Source organism: Lemur catta, chromosome 10, assembly GCF_020740605.2.
Source record: "Lemur catta isolate mLemCat1 chromosome 10, mLemCat1.pri, whole genome shotgun sequence".
Classification (NCBI taxonomy): domain Eukaryota; kingdom Metazoa; phylum Chordata; class Mammalia; order Primates; family Lemuridae; genus Lemur; species Lemur catta.
Window position 1 is genome coordinate 28,447,526 of NC_059137.1, and position 6,381 is coordinate 28,453,906.

Sequence of the window (6,381 nt, forward strand, 5' to 3'; positions counted from 1 at the left end):
ATCTACAAATATATCAAAACATCACACTGTACCCCATAAATGTGTACAATTATTATCTGTGAATTAAAAACAAAATAAAACTTTAAAAATGTGTCATGAGACCAAACCATATTTTAGGGAATTTGAAGCAGATTCATAATCTGAACAAAACAGATTAATGCCATGATGATATTAGTGTCAGGCATCTTTTGGTTCAGTTATGTTTCTAAAATCTATGTAGTAATGTGAGAAATATGCATGCTATAATATTATTTAAAAAAAAATCACACATTGTTACTACCTGTGATTTCCATTCACCGCCCCCACCCACAAATTGAAATCTTCCAAACCATTTGTAGCCTGAGTCAGTTTCTGATGACTTAATTTTTTTCAGGAAAAATAGGGAAAGGTAGATGATGAAAGGACATTTTCAGATATCGAATGGAATCAGAAATTGTCAAGCATATTGTGCCATCTGGGAGGCAAGAGCCAACAAAATTGTTAAATATGCTTGAGAACACAATTTATCAGAGGCTTTGAAAGTTCTCTGTGGGTCATTGATAGCTTTAAACACTTCTATTTTATTTTTATCCCAAGTTAAATAACGTTACTGTGTTATGTTTCACTATAAAATATCTGCTTATTTTAGAGTCTGAAAACTGTGTAAAAAGAGAAAGATGACTAAAATGAACAATAATCTCACCCATGAAGGCACAAATGGCTAACATTTGGCTGTATTTCTTTTCGGTATTTTTTCATGAATATTTTTGCTCACAGATAAGATCAAAGTATTACAATATGCACAACTTAAATTCCTACTTTGCTTCTTAACAACTTAACATAGTAAATTCCCTGTGTTATTTCTGGAAACACTAAATGAACTTAAAATTTAAACACAAGTAAGTTGGATCAGAGATGGGAGATTATACAATGAAGCAGAAAACTCATTCCATGAGGAATTGAGAGTCATGGGGTTTTAGTCACCACAGAATTCTTGTCTCGGGCTGCAAGCATGGGTACTAGCTTCATTGGATGGCAAGGAGACTGAGGTTGGTGAACCAGAATGAGTTGGTGCAAAAGAATTACCAAAAAAATGTGTGAAAATACAGATCTCTGGATTCCAGCCCCAGATATTCTGTTTCAGCAACAATGAGGTAAAACCCAAGGTTCTGAATCTTTAATAATGACCATGGATGATTGTGTTACAGGAGATTCTGGGACCATCCATTGGGAAATCTGGATTAGATCGACCTTTGCTTTCAGAAATTGTTGTGGAGGAGTTGGAAAAGTCTATAGACAGTGGAGCATGTGCAGGAAGGATATTAAAATTGTCAGCACTGCCTCTCCAGTTTAAGAAGCCCAGGTTAAGTGGCTCCCTAGGCATAGCTGCTCAAAAGCAATAGCTGCATTCCTCCTGGCTCTTGGCTTTTCTTCCTAGTGCTGAGCATTCTTCTCTTTCACAGCATCTACTCTTCCTGTCTCTTCCCTTTTTATACACTTCTCCCATCATCTTTCAAGTCACAGATTTGGGTAGTGTCAGAGCTCATACTAGACACTGGCTCCTTTGACCCCTTTCCAAGGATCTTTCCACAGCACTGTCCTTCAAATCCTGATTTTCAGGTTATCCCAAGCAACATCTCTTTTAAGAAGCCTTTCCCAATTTTCCAGTCTTTTCTATGTTCCTACAGCACCCTCGCCACCACTGTGTGCTTACCTCTTTCATACTGTTTATCATATAGTTAGTTCACTTACCAAGCTTCCCCACTGAACTGAGTTATCCCAGTTTCCAGCACAGTCCTTGACAAAGGATGCATTCACAATAATATTTCTCAAATTAACAAATAAATATGCAATCCTCTTAAGACATATAGTTTAAAGGGCATAGTACAGTTATGTACTATGGAGTTTCACCCCTTGGTTAAGCTCTGTGTTTTTCAGATGCCAATATTTTGAAGTTCCTTCTCTTGTTTATGCAGCATTTATAATAATTCATCTTTTCTAAAACAGCTTAAGTATATCATTTTGCTCTGTTACACATGCCTCTTGACATAGGATTTCTTTGTAAATTTATTTCAATTGGTTGGCCTGATTTTCATCAGAGACTTCATTTTAAGTTGTTATTTTATCCTCTGATCAGAGTAACTACTCTATAAAAGAAAGGTATAAAATGTTCAAAGAAGATAGTCATATCTATTGACACTGTATTAAAATGCAAATGCCATGCAAACTGGAAGAAATTAAGCTGCCAAATAATCTGGACCATTTCTGAGTCCAGGATAACAATTCAAATTAGTGATTTTCTCTATAGCAAGCTGTTACAAGTCTCCGTATGCATATTGTTTGAAAGGAAACTGACTGCAAAAGTGAACCAGAGATATTCATTCTTCATGCTTGGTGGGCCAATGAGGACACTCACTGACATTTTCTGACATGTTTTCAAAAGTAAACTTTAATTTATATATACATAATGCAAATTATTTCTGAATCATTTTGGGTTTCTAGGAAGCTTCAACCCCCCCTTTTTAGCCCTAATCTATATCCATATACCTTTCATACCTGTCAATAGACCTTAGATATTCACCCTGTTTTGTTCACCTGTTGGAAGTCATTGCCCTTGGAAATTCCCTTCCCTTGAGATTAGCTCAAAAGTTGTAGAGAGTCTGTCAAGCTCCTTGCTTTCTTTGGTAGAATTTAAACATCAGGTTTCATAATTTAAGAATTTCCTTGCTAACCTTCATCTCACTATGTTCTCTGGCCCCCAGTTTCCTCTCTAATTTCATCTCTTACATTCTTCCTTTGCCTCACTCCATTCCAGCACCTTTGCTGTGCTTGCTGCTCCTACCCCACCAGGCACACTCCTGACTCAGGACCATTGCCCTTGCTGTTACCTCTGTTTCCAATGTTCCCTCTTTCCCTCTGAACTCACCATGGCCCACCCCCTCACTTCCTTTAGGTCTTTGTTCCAATATTAATGAATCAAAGAGGTTGTATTCTCTATTTCTTCACTTTTGTTTTGTTTTCATAGCATTTATCACCTTCTGACACATTGTATATTTCACCATTGTATCTGAATATATGCTCCACAAGAGCAATGACTTTTTCTGCTTACTGCTTCTACCCCAGCACTTAAAATAGTGCCTGGCACCTAATAAGTGCTCAAAAACTATGTGTTAAATGAATGAATGATTACTATAGAAAAATAAATAATTTTTGAAAAGGGAGAGGGATAAAGGTTCTGAAGTTTTCAAATAGCACTTAAGATGCAGTTCCTAACCCTCATTGCCTAACTCCTTCGTAGGCAGTCATTAGAACCAGTGGTGCTTATGGACTCAGCTTTCAGTTCTGAGAGGACTCCCACAACTATTTTGCACTCTCTGACGTCCCCGACTTTAACACAGAGCTGTGTTTTCAGTAGGAAGGTATTAATAGATATGTAAGTGCCAAAAACCGTTATGTATGAAAGTCAAATCATAAGTCTATTTTGTTTTATAACCTCATATTACATATGGCTAACATATGAGTACTCTTCTCTGTCAAAAAATATCCTTCATAGTATAGCATTGAAGGATGATAATTCTTTAATAAATCTTCAATAATTACCCAGTTAAAATATGTCCAACTTTTTGGTCTTTAAACTATACTGAGATGTTCAATCATGTAAAGAAATTTGTAAATTCGTCCATAGCTACTTCCTTTGGATAACTTCCTAGATGTAAAAGTGTCATCTCAAAAAGCACAGCTATTTTTAAAGCTTTTGAAGAATACTCCCAAATTTCCTTCCAGAAGGGCTGTAGCAATTTACCAGCAAGGCAAGAGAGTGACTGTGGTGTCTATGAAAACATAGTTATTATTAGTCCTTAAAATATTATTTGTCAGTTTGATAGGTGAAAACTTATTCATTTTCAGTTCCCTGGCTATACTACTGAAGTTGAAAGTTTTTGCGTGATTCTTGACTATCAATATATCTTCTTTGTGATATATTCATTCTTCTTTCTTTATCTTTTCTTATTAAATTTTAAGAAAATTTTAGACACATTATGACTATCAAATCTTTGTCATATCTATGCAAAGGTTTTTCCATTTTTGGCCATTTACTTATACATCTTTTTATAATATACTCATTTCTCTATTTTTTTTCATCTTTCTCATTGGATTTCTGGAAATTTATACATATGTATTTATATACATATACATATATAATGACCATTATAAAAAGATATTTCTGCCTTTCTTTTTCATTAAATTTTGTTTTTGAATGTTATTTTTTTCCAGTCAAAACTATCACCTATCTTTATTGTTTATGAAATTTAGTGATGTTATTTCCAAAATATGTTTGGTGGATTTTTAAAGAAATATTAAAATCTTTCAGCAATTTGGAAATTATTTTGATGTAATGATTAGCTGACTGCTCTATTATTACCATTTATTGGTTATCCAATCTTTCCCTACAGATCTCATGTCTCCTTTATTGTATTCTAAATTATTTATATGTATATATAGGTCCATGTCTTGACTTTCTATTCATTCTATTGTTCTCTCTCTTCATATATTAGTCTCACATCACCTCAGTTACTGCTGTTTATATAAAGCATTTTATTACCTTGTAAAGCAAATACCCCTTTGTTGTGTCTTTTTAACATTTTCTTGACGAGTCTCAAAACAGTTTTTCTTTCAGGTGAGATTTACAATCATTCCGACACAATCCAAAAAAATTCCATTGGAATTACCTTGCATCCGATCATCTTAATTGTGAAAGGATTTACATATCTATAACATTTTGTTTTCTAATATAAAAGATGCCAGGCCCAGTGGCTCCACTCCTATAATCCCAGCTATTAGGGAGGCTGAGGGAGGAGGATCACTTGAGCATAGGAGTTGGAGGTCTCCTTGGGCAACATACTGAGACCCCATCTCTATTTAAAAAAAAAAAAAAACACAGTAAAAACAAAAACTAAAAGCAATAGTATTAAAAATCATGCAGCCCCTGCCTGGCAGGTTCAAGGTGGTTACACTGGACAGTCCGTGGGATCCCTCAGGATTATGCACTTCCATCCAGCTCTTCCAGCCCAGACAACGCCCAGTGTGACCCAACCTCCTCTGGGTGTCCACAAGTGGCAGGCAGGTGGCACTGAGGAGTGGGTGCCATGAACCTTCTCAGGCACCATGAACCTCTTATCTTGTAAGCCTCCCACCTTCCACAGGGACCACAGATGCTTTGCACGTGGAATGGAAACTGAATTCCAAAATCCGTAACACTGATCCAATAAAAAAAAAAAAAAGAAAGAGAAACAAGAGTTTCAACAAGGAGGCCATGCTGAAAGGTTGTTTTGCAGTAGCTATTTAGCTTTAGACCATGGTGGGAAAAAGCTGAAATACCATCCCAATAGTGATGATCTAGGATGAGCAGAAAAAGAAGACTATTATTGAAATAGAAGTTTCTACACAAGTTAAGGCAGTCAAATTGTGATGAGATAGATTTGTAGTTGTTTTGGGTTCCACGATTATGGCGTTTCCATGGAAACACAGTCCTCATTTGTTGCATATCTTTGAAACCTGCTATCACCCTAAAGGGCTTCGTGTCTTGTGTCCTGATAGATAGTAACATCTCTCTCCTGGCCTCCCCCAGCGTGCATGTGAGTCACAAAGCTTATAGTCCTGGCCAGCATCAAGAAGCCACATGCAGACACTCTTGCACACAAGGGCATCCTGAACTGCCTTGCTCTCAACCTGTAAGGAACACTAATTGCAACTGCATCTTAAAAGAGGACCCTTATAAGAATGTTTGCTACTTTATCAGGGCATTTAATTCAGGAACTATGACTCTCAAGCTGAAAATATTTATTGCATTAACTTCAATTGGGAAGCTTCCCTCATCTGTGTAGCCAGTGACCATGGCACAGTACACATTTTTGGTGCTGAAGATCCAATAATGAATAAGCAGTCTAGTTTGGTGTCAGCCAGTTTCCTTCCAAAATAAGTTCCAAATGGAGTTTTTTCAAATATCAGGTTCCCTCAGGCTCACCATACATTTGTACCTTTGGAACGGAGCCATATGCTGTCATTGCAATTTGTACAGATGGCAGCTACTACAAATTCCTATTCAGCCCCAGGGGGACTATATCCTGATGTCTGGCTGCAGTTTCTAGAAATGACAAGCTGTGACTCTTTACAAGTGTGTGCAATCAACACTCACTGCTGACCTCCCCCTTTAAGCACTGAATATGCCTCTCATACTCCCCTGGTGCTGAAATGTGGACCTTGTGGGTACGAAGTTGGAGGGACTGCCCTGGGTGACTCTTGGTCTTAAAGCCATATGTGATTATTTGCTTTCCTAAGCAAGGCTTCCCATTTCCAGAGTTTAAAAGAAAAAAAAAAGAAAAAGAAAAATCGACAAGGCCTAAG

At 36.8% G+C, this 6,381-nt stretch overlaps 1 pseudogene; it reads left to right on the forward strand.

Annotated features, from left to right (window-relative positions):
* The first annotated feature begins 1,172 nt into the window (after positions 1-1,172).
* Positions 1,173-6,178, forward strand: LOC123645667 (annotated as a pseudogene).
* Positions 6,179-6,381: the final 203 nt, after the last annotated feature.